The 22,587-nt window shown below is 48.9% G+C and overlaps 1 long non-coding RNA gene across 1 annotated transcript in view; it reads right to left on the bottom strand.

Moving 5' to 3' along the window:
- Positions 1–2,487: 2,487 nt before the first annotated feature.
- The window catches only part of LOC308197841, a 31,736-nt gene continuing 11,636 nt past the window's right edge, over positions 2,488–22,587 (bottom strand). Inside the window, exon 3 of the long non-coding RNA XR_013953361.1 lies at positions 2,488–6,196. This is a non-coding gene — a long non-coding RNA (uncharacterized lncRNA). The remainder of the gene's footprint in view (positions 6,197–22,587) is intronic.

The following is a 22,587-nucleotide window of genomic DNA, read 5'->3' as shown; positions in this document are numbered from 1 at the left end:
TTTGCTTTCATTCATCCCGGAGCTTCTTCAGTGTGAATTACCCCCGATTTTTGTTTAAGCAGCCAAAGGTCACTGCGGTGAGTCAGGTCTGCAGGACACCAGGCACTTTGCGAGTATATCATGCAAAAAAAAAAGAGACAGCACTCGCCCATTAAGACAAAATTGAGACATTTCAGCACAAGCATATTTTTAATGAATATAGTTTGTGATGACTAGGGAATATGGAGGGAATAGCCTGGGAATATCTGCTGTAATGAACAACTCTGTTTATTTCAGCCTAGCTTGTGTTTGCTTCCATCAGATATTTAAGTGAGGAAAGCTTATAAAAAAAAGCAACTCTCCAGCAACTACATTAAAATATTGGTGGGAGGTGAGTTATGAGCCCATCGATCCCGCAGGTGTTTGCGCTGGAGCCATACCCAGCCGCCAGGTGACCAGAAATAATCCCCCGCACCCTGGGGCATTGAATCAGCACTAACGACCTCTTTGTCCTCCCTCCCTGACAGTCTTGACTAATGGCATCTCCTGGAAAGCTGCTTGCAAAAACGCTTCAGGATGAGGAGTTTGCCAGAAGTGTTGCTGCGCCCATGGCCATGGGGTGCTCGCAGACACCGGGGAATGGGAGGCAGAGCTCAACTCACCCAGCAGAATTATTATTGCGTTGTTGTTAGCATTACTTTGGCCCAGTGTTTTCCAAATTTTGCAGCTGAAATGGGCTACTGTCAGCTTGGGAAGTTTCTTGTGACCCAGTGCTGGGGCTGGAGGATTCCTGAAAGCTGGTGTCTGGGGAGACAGGCACACCGTGTGAAGCTCCTGATCCCACCCGGCGCTGCTTTGGGTCTGTAAAGGAGGGTTGCTAGAGTTTTTCTTACTCCCAAGGCTAAAAAAAATAAATGGGTGGTGTCACGATACTCAGATCCCCATCCTAAAGATGCATAATGCATAGGATTTACGTCTCTCATACGCTGGGGAAAGGGTTTGAGTGGTATTGGGTCAGTGGGAGATCTCTGCAGGCACTCCTGCTTGCACTGCGGGCAGCAGAGCTACGTCAAGGTTCAACCCCCAGCATCTCCATGCCACGCTGACTTTATTTTACGAGTGGTGGCTCTCTGAAACCCCACCAGCCTCCCAGTGCAAGTGGCTCCCCAACCAGGGAAAGCAGAGCTGGTCACTGGCCACGATGCCGTGCCACCATGGCACCATGGTGGTCCCCTCGCTGTGCCAGCCCCCTCGGTGCTCGGTCCTGTCCCGTTCTGTGGCTCCAGCCCGTGGTGCTCAATGTGACATTCCCCGCTCACACTTGGCTGGCTGAGGGTATCCCAGCTTGCTCAACCGTACTGTGGTTTCGAGTGAGCACAGAGGTGGAAAAAAAAAAAAAAGTGGTAATGGGAAATGGGAACACAGGGCAATTGTTGTGCTGGCTAATGTTTAAACAGCTCTTGGAAAGCCCCCTCCCTTGCTGCTTGCACTCTCTACCCCTTCTAACAAGGGGACCCTTTCAACTATTTGGCAACTTCCCCATTCTCTGGCTTCTGCTGCCCATGTAAAATCTCCAAAGGCAGGAGGAGGAATGGCAATGCTGCAGCTTTACAACATTTTCCTGCCCACTGCATCCTCCCAGGACGGACCATGCTCTTTCCCAGCCAGCCTTAGAAACCACCTGAGAAGGAGGAATTTGTTAGAAGGTGGTGGGTGCCCAGATGACAAGGGGTTGTAGGAAAAAAATGGAAAAATAATGATAAACCACACCATTCTTGTCCTGTGCACTTGCTGCTCTCCACCCAAGCCTTGTAGCTCATGCGCCACATCCCCAGAAGAAATGTCCTTTAGCCTTGGCTGTGCAATTCCCAGGTCTCAGAAAGGGATGAGAGGAGGGGATGGCTCCTGGGCTCAGCCTGGCCCTGGGATCTGCTGCATTTCTTGTGGGACTTCCAGCAGCCCCAGGGCATCTGGGGCTGGGACTGGAGGTTAACTGGGAATTGAACAACCCCATCCCCTGACAATTTTTCTGCAGCTTTTGGCACCAAACCCAGCTGTCTTCCCACCCAGCCCAGCGTCCCTTAAGGTGCTGCCCATCATCATCTTTTCGTCACAAGGGTGTTATGGAAAGAATAAGTCTAGGCTGGAAAGGGACGAAATTATTCCATGATGAATCACCCCTCATCGGCCACAAAACCTCAGCAGGACAAATAACTCGTCTGGGGCCCCCTCCTCCCTCCCCTGCTGGCTCCCTGTAAAACTCGATTAGAGCAAAGAAGGTAGAGAAGGGAGTAAAGCTGTTTTATTGAACCTTAGCATCAGCACTTCTTTACAGCCTGGCTGCTTTGTGTACGTAGCAATTTCTAGGGTGGAATGGGGGAAAACCAGCACGATTGCAGACGAGAGGTGCTGGTGGGACAGTGTTTGAAGGGAGCAGTGGAGCATAAGGCCATAAACCTGCTGGGAGGTCACTGATGGGGCTGTTTTGGGAACTGTGAGCCCTGCTGGAGATGGGGGGGGAAGACCACATAAATCTCCCCTAGACAGAAAGAGCTATTTCTGTGAATTCTGTAAAACTGAGCTCTGGCATTCTTTGCACTGAAATGGGGCCTGGAAGCCTCTGTTGCATTTGGGGTCCCCATATGCTTGGTGATCAATAAACCAGGGTACGAGATGCCCTGCCCAAAATGTTGGTGCCTGTAACAGAGCTGCTTGGAAACCATCTGGTGCTCCTCCTCCCTCACCACCCAAAAATGATAATTGGTAAAAAATGAGCCACTCCATGGAAATGCTGATGGCAAAATGCCACCAAGGGAGGTGGAGGGGGATGGCGGGGAGGAATCAAGCAGCACTGGCCTCTTTGTTTGGATAATGCTGAAACAGCAGTGCCGGAATGGATCATGTTTGCTTTGAGATGGCTCTTCATCTGGAATTATTTTTAAGGCAGGTTCTGTTACTAAATGTATATAATGAAATCTACCTTAACATCTGAGCAGGGCAGAAGGGGAGCGTGTGATCCACAGCTTCGTACCTCTGTCTGCGTGGCAGCTCTCACCTCCTCCCCGGGCAGCAGTGCTCCCTGAGAGCAGCCCACCCTAGCACCTTATGGCTTGTCGTGGCAACAGGACAGGCAAAGACACAAATGGCCTTTTCTCTGATGACAAGGGAAGGGCCGTGGATGGACCTCCAGGCTCTAGGAAGGGGTAAGCAGGACCGTTTTGCTTCCCCATCTCCTGGGTTCACGCTGCCCCAAGCTGCCCAGTGGGAATCTCCTTCCATCCTCTCCATGTCGTGGCCTTTTTCTGGCTGGGTATCCAGGAGTCCCTGCTATCACTAGTCCAGAAATCTCAGGAAACTCTCATCAGAAGAAATCCTATCCCTTTTCCTCCTGCTCCTAATCTCTGGCCTAGTTGGAGCTTCTTTTATCATGAAATATGCAGAAAATCGTTGGGTTCTACTAATCTGAACTCCTTCAGTCAAGACAGGACTCGGCTTGCAAAGAATGTGAATAATTTATGTGCAGATAATAATGAGAGAAAGAGCAAGAGGAAAAGGGAATCTGTCTTTCGTTCTCCTCAGCGCTGTTCCTGAGGCTCTGCTGTACCCAGAATAGCCACTCCTGATTATCCCAGGTGGCCTAATTCATGTGGGGACCATCCTCTGACCCTGTAAGCTGAGCCTCCTTTTCTGGTTTAATGCAATCCACTGTGCATGCAATTGCTAAGTGGGGAAAAAACAAATACTTTTCTCCTCCAATCCACCCAAGACCTGTATTCCCTTGCTTCCCTGCATACCTCGGAGCAGTTTTTGGCTGTAGGCAAGTCCCCAGGAACAGCGCAGAAATCCAGCTTCCAGTTCAAGCTCAAGCCTTGCAAATGCAATGACTCACTCTCAAGAAACCACACGCTGCTGGCATGAGCCAGAAGCCCTGACACATATTTTGAGGAGCCCTAGCAAGGGTAAATACATAGCTTGTGAAAAAATGTAACAGTAAAAGAACAGCTTCGATATATCGATTTAATATACGAACTATCAGGAGATTTTTGACTGCAGGAAAATGTCTGGGGGCCTTACGTTTTATGCTGTGACTTTGAGAGACAGATTCAGTTCTCAGTTGTTTCTAATGTCCTGCAATGCATAAATAAGATAAAGACACAAAATAATTGAAGATCTACAGCTCAGCTACTCTTTGAGGCAGGGGGAAACATTGAAAGGAAGGGGAAGGTGTTTGGAAGTAGAACAGAGAGAATCTAGCACGTTTCTCCTCTTGATGTGAGCTCCCAGGACACTGCTAAAGGCCATTCCTGAAAAGCCTGGTCCTGTCGGCGAAACATATCTGCAAGCACGAGGGACAAGCGGTGGTTAGAGCTGAAAGGTAAACCTGCTTAAGAAGATGCATGCCCTTTATGGAGAGCGGAATATTTGCAGCTTGAAGCCAAATTCAGCAAATAACGCAGGGAAAATTTTCAAAAGCTCAAACATTATTTTTTCCTCCTCTCCATCTCAAAAGGGGATTCATCTGTTGGTTTTCAAAGCGAAGAGCAGTGCGTGTTAAGCCTAAAGCTGAATTCTTTGCTTCATCCCTACGTTGCTTTTTTCTTGTCCTGTCTTGACTTTGCTGTTGATTGGGATGCTTGAAAAAATAAAATAAAAAAAATAATAAAACAACAGCAAAACAAACCAGCCCACAAGGAGACATTTTCTCCTCCCAGTCCTCAACATCCGTCGCTAGCAGAGGTTTGCTCAGATCTGGTGGGGATAGGGTGGTAGTGGGGCTGTTTTTCTGTTCCTGCTTGAAACTTCCCCTTAAGGCAGTTCCACATTAATGGTGAAAATGTCAAAGTCCCTGAGAGTTATGTCTTTACTGATTGAAAAGGGGTGGAGCAGTTAAAGTTTAGGAACAACCACGGTTAAATAGACGAGCGTAGACTAAGCCAGCTGCCTTGAACAACCACAGCTGAAGAGCCCAGGTGCCTTGAACTGTCACCTGTTGGGTGGCTGGTGGTGGCAGGGAGGGGGCTCTGGTGGCACCCCGGGTGTCCTATGGGGCTGACGGAGAGGACAAGCTGGTCCCACGTGGGGCTGGTCCCATGCTGGTGCCCACCCAGGCCCTTTCCCCTTGACTTCTGCCCTTGCTTGGGGAAGCTGGCATAGGGCAGTCACTGATGCAGGGCTGTGAAGGATGAACACGGACAACATGCCCATGGATAACGTCCCTTTAATTACTATTAATTACTTAATTGTGCTCTCCATGGCTCTGCTTAAGACAACCACATTAATTGCTCACAAACAAGCTCTGGACACTTACAAGCTGTGACAGTCAGCAGATCGTTTAAATCCCAGCCCTGCAGGTTTGACCTCAAGGCTCTCCCTTGTTGTCCACCTGAGCAGTCAGAGCAACGCAGCTTCTGGTGAATTGCTCAGGGTGTTTGTGTTGGTTTTCCAGACAATTTTCAGGTTGACCCGATGCCCCAAGCTCGTTTTGGGGTGCTGTGAAGTTATTTATCAAGCTTCACTTCCCCAAATAGAGGAGGATTTGTTCAGCTGCTGACTATGCGTGGAGGGCAAGGTGAGGACTCCGCCACCTCCTATCAAGGCTTGGGAAGTCACTCAGAGCAGCTGGAGGGTGATATCTCAAACTCTGGCTCTCAAGGATGGGAGGAATAGGGCAGTCCCACAGTGCTGTCCCTCTTCTCAGCCCCCCTGAGAGGGGAGGACCACCCAAGCCAGGTGTCAAGTCTCTGATGTGCACAGGGCTAAAGACATGCTGAAAACCCTCCTCATGCATGCTAGCTTCAGCCTCACGCCCCTCACCTAGCCTCTCTTACCCTTCATTTTCCCCTGAAGTCAAATATGAGGGTCTCGCGATGTGGACAGAGGCAGGCTTGCTGGTGGCTGGGATGGGGAAAATGTCATTTTTTTTCTCCCAGCTGTGCTCAGCAAACAGCAGCAAGGAGGCCAGGGCAGAGCTCCTTGTCCCCTCCTGTGCACAAAGGCAACCCCGCTCTCGGCTGGCAATGACCCCGAGGGGCTCTTTTCCTTTCCTGCTGCATTAAGGTATCCTTCTCTCCGCCAGTGCTTCCCAGCTCAGCTGAGACATGGCTCTCACAGCTGTCAGGAGAAATGGCAAGCAAAAGCAGGGAATAAAACCGAAGTCCTTGCAGAGCCCTGGCTTGGCTGCAGCAAAGTCCCCAAGCTCGGCTCACTGCAGCAAATTCTGCAAGAGAAAATGGAAGTCAGATGGGGTGAAAAAGTCCTAAACTTGGAGTGCACCTTCCTTTTAATCCTTGGAAGGCAAGAAAAACACTCCCTTTTGGAAAGGGGTACATGTGAAAAGATCTTGTTATTACAAGGGCTGAGGGAGACGCAGCTCAGCTCTGCCCTGTTCAGGCCCCCTTTCAGCCAACTTTGTACCAGGCTTAGCATCTTTGGGGGAAAGTAGAGAGCTCTAACTGCAGACGATTTAAAAATATATCAATACACAAAACGTAACACTCACAGAATCTCAAATCAACACTGGCTCCAAGCAACAAAATCAATCACACGCACATTTTCCATGCCATGCTGGCTGCAAGACATGTTCTTAGTGCAGGGTGCGAGCCGCTGAAAAAAAATAAGAACTTACGTTCGTATGGATGAAACCAAGAAAGCCTAAGGTTGCGACATCAAGAATCATCACATCAGCCAAAAATACGTGAAAGCCACATGGCAACCATTCCCAAGATGAGAAAGGAGGAAGATTCATAGACAGTATCAGAGGTGCTTCATTCCTTTTTCAAGGGTTGTTGCATCAGCATCCAAAACAGGGGTGTGTTTGAATCAGTCCTATGATTCTCCTATCCCAATAAATTATTATTATGCTCTATTAAAAGGCAGAAACGCCTGACAGTCTGGGAAACCTGACAGTTTCTGACCAGCCCTCCTCTCAAGCTCCTCTCTCTTATCACCAGTTCTGGCTCCGCACAAGGGGCAGGAGGGACGTGCAGATCGGTGTGCACATGTGTGAGTGTGTGAGTGTGTGTGTGTATCACATGCCTTGCGCAGCTGGACTGCGGGCACAACTCCCAATGGATGGTGTTCTCCTAATATTGGCTCAAACGTCCCCAGTTATAAGCCAGCAAGACTCCTTCCTGAGGAAAAAAAGAAGAAGCTGGGGAAGGGAGGGGCTCCCTCGGCTCCAAAAGCGCATCGGGCAGTAATTAATCACTTCGGGGTATGCGCTGATATGTAATTACATGCAGCAAAAGATCTGGCAATGCTGTTTGCTATCAATTATCTCTGCGTATCTGTCACGTAGACTGGGTCATCTCATAACCTCCAAGAAACTTCAAATCCTAATGTTTAAGGTAATCTAAATCTAAATGTAAGGTAAAACGTAAATCTTCAGATTTAACTTCCAGTGTTTCAAGTGTCTCATGCCCAATTCCTGTTTTAAAGACCTCCAGCAAGATCCTCTCCTGTAATGACCTGAAGCTGTGGAGGATTCACGGAGCAAAGACTTTCCAGAACTGGTGCAACACAGTGCCTTTGAGGGCAGTCACCGTGGATCAGGCTGTCTGGCTGGATAACACGGGAGATTGTAACCCTTGCTGGGAGGTTAATTCTGCCTGCTAGAGTTGGTGCAGTCCCTTTAGCAGTCATTTATGCAGAAGTTTCATGCAAATACATGAGAAACGCTAGGGAAGTCACGGGGAGAAAATAGAGGAAGGCTGCAGGGACCAAACCCCAGAGGGCTGGGGTTTTCCACCCACAGTGAAACAAAAACCCAGCTCTCCTGGTCCCTATTCTTGCTTTCAAATGCATAAACACACCCCAAGACTGTCTGCAATAAGTGACTATATTTGTATATGTATGTCCTGAGGGTGGGATGTAGAACCACGCAACTCCAAAAGAGCCAAGTTACTGCTGCAGAGTCAAACATCACTGCAACAGGTCACAAGTTCTCCTTTCTGAAGGAAAAAAGGAGTCCAAGACCTCAGATGCCCTCAAACAAAACTGAGGGCAAGAGGCTGGTTGTGAACTCCTGTTAGAAGAGGGTCTGGTAAAGCCTATCTCGGCCAACCTACAAAATATTTTTGTTTGTTTGTTTGTTTTTGGCACAGAGGACACCAAGTGGAGAGTGAGCACCCATTTAATGCCCATGCTGTCTCCCTCTCTAAGTCACAGCCCAACAATGTGTGGCTGTCTGTGGCAGGCTGTGATGATGCAGGAGGGTTGTAATTGTTTTAATCAGCTGCTATTTCAGCTCCTTCTGCCCTGAACTGTGCAATGACAACGATAAAACACGATACACTAAAAGCCTTGTGCCTCCAGCACAGAAGTGCCCATCAGCTTAATTTATCTCAGTTGTTGCAAGAGTTGCACTGTGGTGTTGGGAAATAGCGGGCACTCTTCCACCCTGCTAGGTCTCCACTTGCAGAACTTAATTAAACCTTCAGCGACCATTTTACTGTCTCATCTGCCTCTTTCCTGGGGAAAACTTAACTCCATCGAGGCACAGCTCCCAGCGACAATGCAAAGAGACGAGCTTCCCTCCCTGTGTCAGCCCATCAGCTGGGCCTCTGATGTGACTTCTCCCATTGCTAGCACAGACTGGGATCACTGGAAGGAAGAGGAAGAAGGGACGGAGGGGCTGATTCATCCCTGGCCCAGCGTCAGCCCAGCCCTTGTTGTTTTTCTGTGGGGAACGTGTCTCAGCTCACAACTGGACAGTGAGGCCTAGGGGAGAGATGGCCCCCGCTGGCTCCCTGGCCTGGTGTCAGGCTAAGGGTTGGGCCTGGTGATCTTAAGGCTCTTCTCCAACCTAAATGATTCTATGGTTGTATGAATTAAGGGCTCAGCGCAGGGGTGGCTGGTGGCACCTCAGCACCCCCAGGGGAGGAGAGAAGATGGCTGGATGGACGGCTTCCCCGCCGCATGGCCTTGGCCCTGAAGGATCTGGGTCTGGCCAACCTCCCAGACAGTTTCTTTGAGCTTCTTTCCCCTCTCGCCCATTCCCTGCTCCTCAGAAATGTACCGCATCATCCCTAGGCTCCTGCCAGCTTAACCTCTGCCAGCTACCGCAGCTGCAGGATAACTTGGTGCCTGCCCCATACCTCTTCTCCCTCAGGCTCTCATCGAGTTTTGCTGATATTCGCAACATGTTTCTACGGCAGGCTGTGAACATGAACAGAGCCACCATCAGCAGTTTACAGACAGTGTAGGGCTGGGTTCCAGTGTCAACGAATATGGCTGAGGGACACACCGATCTCTTCTGGAGTGGCTCTGGGAAGGAGAGAGCCTGCATCCCTCCCCAGAAGAATGCGAGCTATGCGGGGACAGGAGGTCACTGCAATCAGGTGCAGCAAAGGGCGGCTATAAAAGGGAAAGATAAAGCCAATAAATCAGGCTGTGGGAAGAGGAGGAGGGCACAAGTGCACAGAGCTGCTGGAGGATGGTGTAACGCAGCCCTCGCAGGCAGCGGGAAGTGGCACGTGAACACTAACCTGGGCTACAAAGCAGCCTGGGGCTGGGGGGATACACGGCACAGGCAGTAGGGTCATAGGGACAACATCTACAGAGAGAGAGGGAAAGAACAGAACAGAACAGAACAGAACAGAACAGAACAGAACAGAGTAGAGTAGAGTAGAGTAGAGTAGAGTAGAGTAGAGTAGAGTAGAGTAGAGTAGAGTAGAATAGAATAGAATAGAATAGAATAGAATAGGGAAAAAAATAAAGAATCAGTGGAATAAGTACCTACAGAAGAAGTCCTCAAAATTTTGTTTTTCTCATTATTTTATTTTATTTTATTTTATTTTATTTTATTTTATTTTATTTTATTTTATTTTATTTTATTTTATTTTATTTTATTTTATTTTATTTTATTTTATTTTATTTTATTTTATTTTATTTTATTTTATTTTATTTTATTTTATTTTATTTATTTTATTTAATTTTTTTATTCCAACAATGGGAGGAGATGGTTGGTTGTATTCGTTGGTGAAGGAGAAGACACAAAACTCTCCTAAATATAAAAACTATTTTAAAAACTGCATATATTTTTTTCTGTTTAGACAGGAAACCTCCCCCAGGCTTGAATCTTCATTGTGCAAACATTCATTCCTGCAGCCCCAGTTCCCTATTTGAGACTACAAAACAGTGGCTTAAGGGTGATGGGTGGACATCTTGGCAACTCATCTGGTCAGATCAACCTGCTTTCCCCGCCTTCTTGAGCCCTCCAGATGAAAACATGAGTTCAGACACGTTTTTTGGGACAGAAAAGCAGTCAGGCAGCTATGCTTGCCCACCCAGAGTGCAGAATAGGCCCTTGGTGAAAAGAAACACACATTGGTCCTCATCCATTTTGTGCAAGGAGGCAGAGCTATAATAAACCCACACCAGATGCTGTGGGTCTCATCCCACCTGGTCTGGTCAGAGCCGATGCACCCTGGAAGAGATGCTGCCGACACGATTCCAATTTCCCCAGCAAAATACTGAGAACCCAGCTCCAGTGCAAACTGAGAAACAAAATGTTAGCTCGCCCAACTGTGGAGAAACAGATGGAAAACGCAGCCCTAGGTGCCTCCAAAAATAAAGGCTGAAATGTGTAGTCTCGTGGCTTTTAGCTCGGTTTCTTAAGATGCAAGGCTCATGTGGTGGGGTTTAAAGTAAAAGTGTGTGAGAGGGCAACCTCAGCCAATCCATCATCCCAGTTCTGAGAAACTTTTGAACCCTTTGGCCAATCTCCCCTAGGTTTGGCAGAGGAGTTGAAGTCTCACTGACACGAAGCGCCTACAAGCTCTGCGAAAATAGGTGACTCGCCTGAGAAGAAAGAAAGACACTATAAATATCCCGAGTGAGGGAAGAATTCATCGCTCACTCAGCTCTTGATATGCATCAGAGAAAGCTGTTATGAAAACCCCTGCCACAAAGAGAGGCCCAAGCATGAATCATTCCCTATGAGATATCAAAAATTCTAACCACGGTGGTGAAATCCATGAGGACCCAGACAAACTTTGTGCCTCAGCTCTCAGGGCCATGTATCCCCTGCCTTTGGCTGCGCAGGGGGCATCCTGTCCCTTTCGGAAACATCTCCTGGGGGCAGAGGGAAAAATCTCTTTCTGTTTGGAAAGCGATAACATCTCCCTTTGTAGATGCTGACCATACTCACAAGGGCTTCTACTTCTAAAAGACTGAAGAGTAGCAGCTACTTAAGCCTCTCTGCCTTCCTCAGCCTCAAGGGAAATGGCATTAGGATGTGTAAAATGGAAGAGAGGAATCAGCATCACAAGCCCGCAGGGACTTTCCAGCCTCCTCCCTCCCTCCATGGGCTCCCACTGTGCCTTGTTTTCTTTTTTCCCCATAGGCTGGACTCAAGCAGTCAGGGGCCGGATGGGTAAGGATAGCAATTTCAAGTCCCAGCCGGGCCAGTGGCTACAAGGACAGCTGTCACTGCACCCTGCCCAAAGCCCATTCCCAAATCTGAGCTTTTTTGAGCAAAAACAAAACACCCTGAGCATTGCATTTTGAGTGCATGATAACTTAGCAGCCCAAATGAACTTCCTACACCACTTTTCAGTGAATACGGTGAAATTAAGTGAGGTATGCTGGGGGGAATTGGCATGTGATGGCCAGGAGACAAGGGACAGCTAAAAGTTAAAAATTCAAAGCTGTGGGGGTGAAACTATCTACCAGTTTCTCACTGTCCGGGATCCGGAGGGGCTGGATACTGAACACTGAGATAAAGCAGATGCCTAGCATAACCTAAATACCTGAGATAACCCCCAGTGTGGGGTACGGCACACATCCATCCCTCACTGAATTGGAGCCAACATACGGCAAGGTGACCAGGTCTGAAGCTGTGGCTCTGACTTGTGCTGGAGGGCTCTGCTGAAGCAGCCAGGTCCCACCTGAAGGCAGTCACAGCAAGCTTTCGGTGTGCAGAGGTGAAACAGACTCAGAGCAGCATGGCACGTGGGCAAGGGTGCCAAGAGGAAGCATGGGCAGTGACAACGTTGACAGGAGCGTAGTGGGCCACCAGTGCTGTGTAAGGCTGAGGGGAAGTGTCCATAGCTCTACAAATCCTCCATGGTCTATGATCAGGAGTGTGACACACAGTAAATCTGTGGGGCCCTGCTTTTTAAAAGCTGTGAGGTGTGGAAGGGGGAGGATCCTTATGAATTTGTTCCACCTGCTGAGTTCACATCTTTGCAGGAAAAATCTTAGTGGCTTATTTTTCAGTTTCTCCCCACCGTGCCTCAAGCAACGATGCCAGGTCTTTTACTCTAGGTAGAAATGATATTGAGGGCTTTTCTGAGTCTTATCTGGTTTTTGACTCCTCCTTATTCTGTTATCTGTTCTCTCATTTCTCCAAGCCCCCGTGAGTGCTGTAGTCAAGTCATCTTTAAAGTATGAGCCCTCATCCACCAAAAGGTCAAACTGTACCCCAGCATAATCTTGGTAGCTAATGGCTGAAGCCAAAGCAGAAGCCACACATTTCCCCTCCCCAGAAATTCCTGAGGGTGGGGAGCCCTGTGAAAGGAGGGCAGTGCTGCTAACACAACAGAGAAAAGGGGAGATGGATGGATGGGGAGGGGTAAAAGGATCAGAAGAGTATTTGCTTAGTGTGCTCTTTGGTGTCTGAGAGGCATTTCTCACAACAAGAGGATCACATCGCCCAGCAGACACCCACAGCAGAGCTTGGGAGCCTAAGCCAGCTCTGTCTCCATGATCGCACTTCCCAAAAGCAATAGCTTCCAGTGCTGGAAGATTAAATCGGGCTTCCCTCCTAAATCAGCTTGATGACATTTGGTTTTAAGCAGTTCCCAGGCTGGCATTTGAGAGGCAATTTTAGAGGTATTTTCAAATTTCATCCCACACTGTTCTTCAGATGGAGTACTCAGATGGTGGAGTCCCCAGAGCCTGTCTCTGAAACCCCTGTGAGATGCCAGCAGCCCTGCTCCACGAAGAAGGTTCAGCTGTACAGGGGTGTTGTGCTCTGGCACCCTGCATGACACGCACAAGGGCTTGGTACTTTGAGACACTCTTGCCTTGCTAGCAACAGGCCACAGCACCTAATTTTCTCTTAGATTAAGTCATTCTTCCCAAATTTCCTTCTTTTGTATAGGGATTCCCTCTGCTTCCTGCTACAGGCTTCATGGTCTCTGAACTATGAGCACTTGGAAGTATTTGCACTCTCAGAGAGATCAGTTCATCTGTTTGGCTATTTTTATTCTTCCTGCCATAGCACCTTGAAAATCGGTTTTCCAGAATAACCTCTGGAGGTCAGGAAGGGAAAAAATCATCTCAGATACAGTCAAATGGATTGAAGGCAATTTCCTACATAACTGTACCCTGCTATATCGTGCTGGAGCCTTTAGAAGCTTCATTTAGAAGGAAATTCAGATCAGAAGCTTGCTCTTTAAACAGTGCCTTCAGCATCAAACCAGATGTTCACACCAGGTGTGGGTGCCAATCCATTGTGGGAATTGTGGGGTAGGGCAGTCCGTTGTGAACACTCCCAAAAATTGCTCTTGCTGTCTGTGCACCCAGGTCTGGAGCTTAGAAACATGGAAAGATCAAGTCTCTGAAAAAAAAAAAAAAAAAAAGAAGAAGAAAAAAAAAAGAATTTGTTTGGAGAAAGGTAATCCAAATATTTCCAAGCTCATCTCATTCTTCTTAATTGTATTTTTGTTTGGCTGGTTGCAGGATCAGGTTCCCTCTTGCTTCTTCTTGAAGATACAAGGCCATGATGTAGCTGTTGCAGCCTTGCCCACTGGCATGTTGTAGACCTGGAGCTTCTTTTGTCCACGGCTGCTCTGCACGCAGGTACATGCACATACTGGCCTGGAAAGCATAGGCAGTGCAGTTTAGGAAATACTGCCGCCAGTCAGTAACTGCCTCCTCTCACAACGCTGTGCAAAGAGACTAAACTTTTCCAGGTTCTCTTCCCTGGCTCCTACCTTGTACCCAGTGCTGGCACAAACTGATACTCATCTGCTCCCAGCAAGCCCCAGTGCCTCAGCTGTGTCAGTCATCCTCCAGCTCACACTTCACAGGGGTGCCACAAGGATGGGTCTAAACCTGGTGGTTAATTATACAGTATACAAGTCCAAACTAGAGCATCTTTCTGAATTACCTATGTGGATACTGGCAGTGTGAAGCTGCGTTGAGCCAAAATGCAAAAAGGCTTTCTCTTTACTACATTAAACAAAACAAAACAAAAAAATCAAATCCACACATTTATTCCTGAATTAGAGCATTCCCTTTAATCTAGTCTAGAACATCTGGGGATCAGTTGCTGTGAAGCTAAGACAGAGAAGTAAAAGGCAGAAAACATAGGTAGAGTTTCTTTGGACCAGAACGGTGTTTTCAGAGCATGATTACAAATTATTTGAGGATCATTTGAGGGACATATCTGAAGGTTTGAGTGTGCTTTAAACACACCAGTCTTTCAAAATGTTGCATTTCCCCATAGCTGGTAGTTCTGAGGCCCTTGGAAGATGGGATGATCTAAAGCTTCTCTATACCACCACGAGGTTTAACAAGGAATCTTCTGTCCCCAGAATCCAAGCCCTGAAGTGTGTGAAGACCTTGGGGCTTGTGGTTAGGATGGTGCTCCTACTGCTCTCTGACTCCATCAGAGTTACGTGAGGTGGTAGCACTTGAAGCACAGCAAGTAAACCGTGGGTAAGCAAAGTTCCCTCATCACCACTTGTGGAAGCAGAGAGGGCTTCCACCTACTCAAAACAGTCTGAGCAATGGGTTTGGTTCCCAGACTATTGGCAGAAGAGGGAAATATAATGGGAATTATTTGGCTTCACATCCTCTACTGCTGGCTGGGTGCCTCTGCACATTACCTGCTTATCCCTAATGCTTCCCCAATGAACGTAACCTGTTTTCCCTGGTTTGTCAGCATCGCTGATGCTGCCAGGGATGGTTGCATGTTCTGCTCCACTGGCAGCCTCTTCTTGACTCATCTTCTCATCTCCCAGTGAACAACTGCTCCCTTGCCAATGATAGCATCAACTTTGAGGGTATGAATGTCTCCTCTGACTCTCCATCCTCACACACATGACACATCAGAGTCAGGTCTGAACTTGTACCAGCTTCAGTTTTGCTTCTGAAAGCAAAGCAAGTGGCTGTCATCATTTTCCTCTGCTTCTCACACGACGTGGGGACTTCACACACTGTGGCACAAAGCCTCTGGTGCTGCAAGAGGGGCTGGGAGCCAGCTGGGCCCCAGGCGTGACTGGGGAGAGGGGACAAGCGTAAGCACTTCCCTTTGGCCCTGATAAATCCACATTTTTAAAGTTATGATTCCTGGGCCCTTGAGATTGATTTGGCTTGGGTAATCCTCCTGGCTTTGTGCTGGGCTCCCTTTTATGTGGACTGGAGCTGCCTGAGACTGGGAGCTGAATGGCAAGTCTGGGAGGAAGACACCTCCAGGGGCAGCCCTGTCTTATGCCATTGTCTAAACGCTAAGGTAGAAGTCAGTCAGGCTCAGGCATATGAGGCCATGACTTTCTGAGATGCAGTGGAGGCTTTTGAACAGAGCCAAAACCACCTTGCTTGTTGTTTGTTGTTGTTTAATGGTGTGTCCCCAACGGTTGTCTAAACACCCTTCTGGCCCTCCTTCCAGAGACCTGACCAGCTGCCCAAGGGCCTTTTCCCTCCAGCTGTCCCTGCTGGGGGCTCACAATGAAGATCTTCCTTCTACCAGGTCCATACATCCCTCTGGGCCTGCTGCAAGGGGTTCTGGAGCCAGGCTGTGGCCTGTCTTTGGGCCCTCACATGTGGGCACACGCGCGTGCGCTGCCACGTACCCCGCTGGCACGCTGCATGGCAAACCAAACAAGACGCCTGGCCACAGTCCTGCTAATCCTTCCCTGGCCTCTTCCCTGTCGACACGTCATCTAAACCATTACACAGTCCTGCTGTTGACTTTGCTAGCCTTTGATCATTTATTACCGGCTGGACAGATTCTCTCCGTTATGAATTACAGGCCTCTAATTGGATTGAGAGCCAAGCCTGCACCTTCCCCTTTAATTTAGCTTTAATTAATGATCATTTATTATTAACCGTAATCGGCTGGGCTTAGTCTTAATGTCAGCTGGTTATTATCCGGAGACCAGCATGGATTGTTTTCATCTCCTTTATTACCCATTTCAATAATTTCCTCCTCCCCTGTTGACAGATGCACACAAAACGCGTACGTCAGCATAAACGACCACTGTTAAGGAACAACGGGTCTTTCAAAGCAGCTGAAGTCAAAGAAAATTCGCCCTGTGTCTCCAGGTCAGTACTCTAGCCAGAGCGGACAAACCAAAATGCCCCAATATTTCTACGGGAGCTACAGTTTACCTTTTTTTTTTTTTTTACCTTTTTTTTTTTCTTCTGATGCACAAAATCTGTAATTGAGAGTGGAAATCAGCAAGGAGTATTTTGAAAGAATTGGGGCATTTTCATATTCTTTTATATTTTCCATTTTCTCACTTCTGGCTTTAAGAAAAAAAGAATTGGAAAATAAATCTTTCCTTCCTCTTCCCTTTTATCACATTTCTACCCCAAAATAGCTGCAGTGAAAAGTTATCACAAAATAAACCCAACAAAACAGCAATCTGAGTACTCAGGAGAGGTCTTCAGAGCCTGCTTAAGAATAGAGAGCTGGAGAAGAAAGAAAAATGCTTTGCCTCTAGCCTGTGTCCATTCTGCAAAACCACTCCACAAGGTCTACTGAGAGTCCTCCAGCAAAGCCAGAGGCTTCAAAACCAATACAACCACGTGCCAGGGTATTTCTCCTGTCCCTCTTTGAACGTCCCTGCAAGCTGAGCATGTTAAAAGTAACAGTGGCAAAGGCAAGAGGAAGCAGTGAGACACGGGAAGGTCCCTTTCTCTCTTATCTGAGGCTGAAGACCTCTTTGAGAAAGATCAGGAACAGGTCAGAGGAACAGAAACATCCCCAAGGACAGACACTTTAAAATGTTCAGCGTCAGAAGGACTTGAAATCCCACCTTGCTCCCAGAGATGTACTCCTTGCCTCGGGGGTGCAGGGGAATGCTGAATCCTCCTAACACTTTGCAAGCCAAATGCAATGCAACACTCGTCTTCACGCAATCAACATGCAGATCTAGAACCTGGGCCAGAAGAGACTGACATCAATACCAACCTGCTTCTATTTCAGCCCCTTCCCAGTTAAATCCACTCCAAGCCAGCAAATCCTCATGATTTCTGACAGCGAAGAGATCTGAACACCCTGCAAGCTCTGATCTTGAGGGCACAGGAGCTTGCTGATACAGACACTGGGATGGGATGAACACTGGGATGGCTGGGGCTGGAGGAAAGCCCGTGCTGCCCCAAAATGCCCTGTTAAATATATCCTCTCTGCAAGCCTGCTTTTTTACCTGTCCACAGACCACTGAGAAGCTCTGCAGAGGAGACACAGACCTCTTCTGAAGGGATGTGGTTATACAACTGCAGCATGACCTGCACGGATCGGTATTTCTTTGTTGTCTTTCCCAGACCCTAGGAACGCGATCCCACAAACTCCCTGAGTCCAGAGACGTGCAATAGCAAGCTTGCGCACAGAGGATTGCCCTGGCACCCAGCGTGGCTCAGATCCACGTCCCACCATGGGGCAGGTCTTCCTCAGGACCACAGGGAATGTGGCAGCAGGAATTATTCATGCTTTGGCTCCAGACCAAGGCTGCAACCCATGCAGAAAAGTGCTGTACATGTGGCTGCTGGCTGTGGCCACAGGACAGCGAGGCGTCCTGCACGGGGAGCCCCAGAAATGTTCGCCTAAATTAAATGCAAAGCTTCCCAGTTAAATTGCTTTAAGTCTCTTTGTGGCTAGGCTTAAGAAGGATTAATGCGGCTGTGATTCAAAGTGAGGTAAGCTAGATCAAACAGGCACCGGTATCTCTGGGTGAGACCAAGCAGGCACGGGTAGAAGTCACAAACTACAGCATGAACTGAAAGCATGTCACGATGACAGGGAGCTTCCCAGGCACACACTGCCACTCACAGAAAACAGATAGCAGGGAGAAATTTCAAGTGACAGTGGCAAATTATCTCGTCCTGACCACAGCATGAGGGCTGCCCTGGTACAACGAGCCTGAGCTGAGTGCATTGTCCATCCAGGGACTCTTCCCCCAAAGATAAAATTAAAGTGTGTTTAATTACTCTAACTGAGAAGTCAGTTCAGACCAGCTTTCCTGAAGGTGCATGCCTACAGCAGCCCTTGAGGAACTTAAAAACAACTGAAGCTGTTTTAAGTTGTGTACCAGCTCCCTGGGGCTTGACAAAATTAGGGTAAACATGTCAACAAAACACTTTAAAAGATGTTTTCCTAACTTGCTTTCTACCCAGACCCTGCAGCTTTCAATGCAGCCAACTAATCTCCAAGCCTTCAAGGTTGGAAAATCCTACCCAGGGAAGAAATACCTGGTACCATAGGAGCCCAGGGAGTGTGATGGGGAAGGAGAAAGTCCCTGCATGCCCACATCCTCAGCCAGTGGCTCTCTGCGGCCCCTCATGGAGGAGCCAGGCAGCTGGTCCTCAGCAAGCAAGCAGGGTGGGGAGATGCCCAGGTCCTGCTGCCCACAGCCACTGCCTCCGAGGAGGAGATATGTTACCGAGATTTACCTGTGCTCTGAAGCTGAGCTAGTGAAGAGCATTGAGGTGCACAGCACCACGATGGCTGTGCTCCAGCAAGGTCCCCAGCAGGGGATGCCCAGGGGACCGTGCTATTTAATGTGCTGTGACCAGCACGCCGTCATGCAGCCCAGCTGATGGCCAGCCGCTCGCATCCAGCAAGCTGTCGTCCACATCAGCCATGAGGGCCACTTGTGTTCCCGGACAAAGAGCCAACCAGGGCCATGCCAGTTTATTTTGGGATGTCTAGGAGGCTTTAGTTTGGATTTGCTTCACTGCAGGCGGCACGCACACCTGGCTGATGCAGGGGCAAGGTTTGGAAAGGAACAGCATGGTGATAAGGAAGGCTTTCAGAAATATTTCCTGGCACTCACTAATGAAGCAAGGCTAATGTCTCTGTGAAATTTCACTACACCTGGAAAGAAAAATCAAGTGCAAGCTAGAATCATAGAATGGCTCGGGTTGGAAGGGACCTTAAAGATCATCCTCTCTCCTCTGCTACCTCCCCCAAATTCCTCCAGAGTAGGGGCTGTCACTGCCATGATCTGTGGCTTCCCCAGATATAAACTGAATCAGATTTCAGGCATCTTTAAGCCAGAATCTGAAAATAAGCTCTGCATGGCCTCATGCGTGACCCAGAAACAAACAGCAGCGCAGGGTTCAGATCACAGCTTTTAAATCCTGGCTTTCCTCCTGCCATCAGCCCTTGTCACCAGCTGATAACCAGAACCAAAGGGCTGCCATGGCACTGGTTAACAGTGCCCTGGACTGATAGCCATGTCCTGCATGACACAGATGGCCAGGATGGATGTGGGCGTCATCTTAGTTTGTTTAAAAGACTCCCAGCTGCCATGGCCAGGTACTCTCCTGGCCTGGCTGGATGTATCCTGGCAGCTCTCTTGCAAAGCTTGGGCTGGAGCTGCAAGCAGGCTTTTGAAATCCTCTTTGCATTGCGTGGAAGGGGAGGTCCCAATCTCTCAGCCCGGGGCCATCGGAGAGGGAAACACGAGCTGAGTGCTGACAGCACGGGGCCCACGCCCTTGTTGCAGGCTTCAAAACCTGCCTGTTAGAAGGCGTGATGGAGAGAAAGGGGGTGATGATGTGGGACCTCTGCAACCTGGGCAAAACGCCACCTGAGGCGGCAGCTTTGTGGGGCAGCGCTTTCCCTATTTAGCTGAGGGGAGAGGAGAGGTGGAGCTGTGCCTTGCATGTGCTGCCCCTGGGACAAGCGCAGACAGTCCCTGACCCAGCTGGGAGGTGGCAGAGGTGTGGGAAGGGCAGCTCTGAGGCTGCTGCGACAACGGCAGCAAAGGAGCCCAGGGAACCCGCATCGCTGGCAAGCAACTGTGGGGAGCTGGAAACATGTCTCAGGGCACTGCCTCGCTGTCTGCAAAACCTTCTTCCCACGCTTCTTGGGAAACAGCATGCCCGAGGTGCGATTTCTCTCATCATCAGCCGGTGCCTGGGGAGGGAGAAGGCGCACGCAGAAGGTGATGCTGTGAGGAGGGCAGGCTGGAGGCTGCCGCAGCGCCTGGCTGCCGGGAAGCGCGGCCGTGCCCCAGCCCCTTGCCAGGACCTGCTGCTCCTGGCAGCGAGACAGCTTGGTGCGTGGCGTGCAGCCCATTGCTGAGCACAGAAACCACCCGGCCGGGCTCCTCCCGAAAGAGCCAGCTGAACTCATGGCAAAATTTAGCAACAAAAGCGACGGCAAAGCAGGGTATGTCTGTAATGTTGCTACCCGCCAGCTGGCCGGTGTGACGTCCTTGCAGCCACCCCTGCCCATAGCAGCAGTGCTTTTGCTTCACACCCCACATAGCAGGGGTGTAGCAGGGGCTGGTGTGCACGCCGGATAAACCCAGAGCCAAATCCTTCAGGCTGGGAAACAGAAGGGCTGGGGGCATCCACCTGTGAGGCAGTAATTCATGCTAGCCTCTGTCCTCACTCCATTTGCTAGTTAATTGTTTTTGGCTGCCAGCAGTAAGAGCAGAGAGCATCAGCAAAAGGCCATACCTGGGAGAGCCCCAGCGCAGGCACGGACAGCTTGCAAAACTGGCAGCCCTCTGCAAACAGTGGTTTTCTCTTTCTGATTGCTTCCAGTCCTTCCCAAAGCCTTCCTCAGTGCACTTTCCAAGTGGGGCATAAGGTAGCTGGTCTGGATTCTTTCTTACGGATTGGCAAGTTAACAAAATGTACACCCTCCAAACCCTAAGTTTATTTTACACCCACTGTGGTCAGTCCCTACATCATAAGTAGGGCAATAGAGCAAGCAAAGTAACAAATTAAAAATAAACCCCAGCTATTCTGACACAAAGAAAAACTAGCATGAATAGCTGGCTTTAAACTTTCCAGATTGCTCCTCTTCTCCGAGGAGCAATCCCTCCACCTCCCCACTCCTGCCCTGGTGCAGGGAAATTTCCTGAAACAGCTTCTTCTAACCACTTTGTTTTGGATTCAGCTCATTGGTATTCTGCAAGAGGAGCTCTCACGTGGAGAGCTATCCTGCCAGGCCTGTTCCAGCTGATTTCCTCGTGGAGCTGAAGCCTTTCCTATAAAACCATCAGCCGCAAACCGCTTCCTAAGCTATCAGCCAGCATTCGCCTCCTTTCTTCTTTACCAGTCCCAAAATATCCCCTCCTCATTTTGTTTCCTTTTATTTCCCTTCCTTCACATCTCCATACTGTGGAACGCTGTTAACAAGATTTACGGCTAAATATTATCTGAAATTCGGATAATTTAATAGGCACTTGCTGGTCCGGTTTGAAAAGCAAACAGCTTCTCTCATCACTCTGCTTTCGGCTCAGCTACCTTAATTGCCTGTGACACACCATGCATAGGGTAAATATTTGGTCCAGGCTGTGAAGCCTAAAGGCTCCCCTCCTGCACCCTGCATGCAGGGCAGCCACGATCAGGGGCTCAGCAGCACTGGGGGGATGCCCTCACCCACGCCGGGCAGTTGGGCAAAGGGTTTCACCCCTGATTCAGGTCACTGCTGAGGACTGACAGAGCAGAGGAGAGGGGAAAAAGGGGAGCAAAGTGGCTCTGCAGGAGGCAGGAAGGACAGAGCTCGAGTGATTTAGTTTAAAAGGACTTCTGGAGGCCACCAGTCCAAACCCCTGCTCGAAGCAGGTCCAGCCAGATCCAGTTGCTCAGGGCTGTATCCAGCTGAGGTTTGAATATTTTGAGGGATGAACTCAGTTTGTGGGAAGATGCTTCCTTTCAGGCAGGATTTTCTCTGCTTTACTTAACTCTACAAAAGCAGAAGAGATGGAGAGTTTGTCCAGGAGAGAAGGCAGTATATTAAAACTAAGACATGGTATGCCTCCAGCCAAGAAAGGGCAGAAGATGGGAAAAATGACTTCTCCAAAAGTAATTATGCAGCTTAGTGATTGAATGAAGGAGACAGCTGAGGTAAGATTCATGCTATGGACCCTCTGGCAACAGCACTGCCAAGAAGACCTTGCATGGGGTTTTATGCTAGGCAATGAGCAAGAGAAACTTGAGTTTTATCTACTCCAGTGAGCCCACCAAAACGGCCATATTCGGTCAGCAGCAGGGGAAAATGCCACATTGCAAAGGGCATGAGAAATTTCGTGTCTGGCTTGCAAATAAACGGTCAGTTCCTAGAGCTGGAAGAAGCCTGCAGTCATTCCCTGCAGCTGGCTTATGTGCTCTCTGCAGCAGCAATGGGCCTTGCTGTTGCAGACTGCAACCCTGGGAAGTAGGAATTCACAAATAATATTACAGAAATCTTTCAAAGAGATGTAGTTCTCCTATTAGTCCTCACTAGGACCATGCTGGTGCCCGTTCTGCCATGCCAAATGCAGCCTGCTTTCCCCCGGTGGCTAGGCAAGGATAACTGCACTGTCCTCATGCTGTTTGGGCAGTGTCAAGTTTGTCCAGAACACCAGTCAGACACACTGTCCTCTTTCTACTTGTCTCTAAATCACAATAGAGGAGGAATTTGTCAAATTGCCA

Source organism: Anser brachyrhynchus (assembly GCF_964034855.1).
Source record: "Anser brachyrhynchus genome assembly, chromosome: 7".
In the NCBI taxonomy this organism is placed as follows: Eukaryota; Metazoa; Chordata; class Aves; order Anseriformes; family Anatidae; genus Anser; species Anser brachyrhynchus.
The sequence above is the reverse complement of the archived record's forward strand: the minus strand, read 5'-3'. Positions and strand labels throughout refer to the sequence as shown.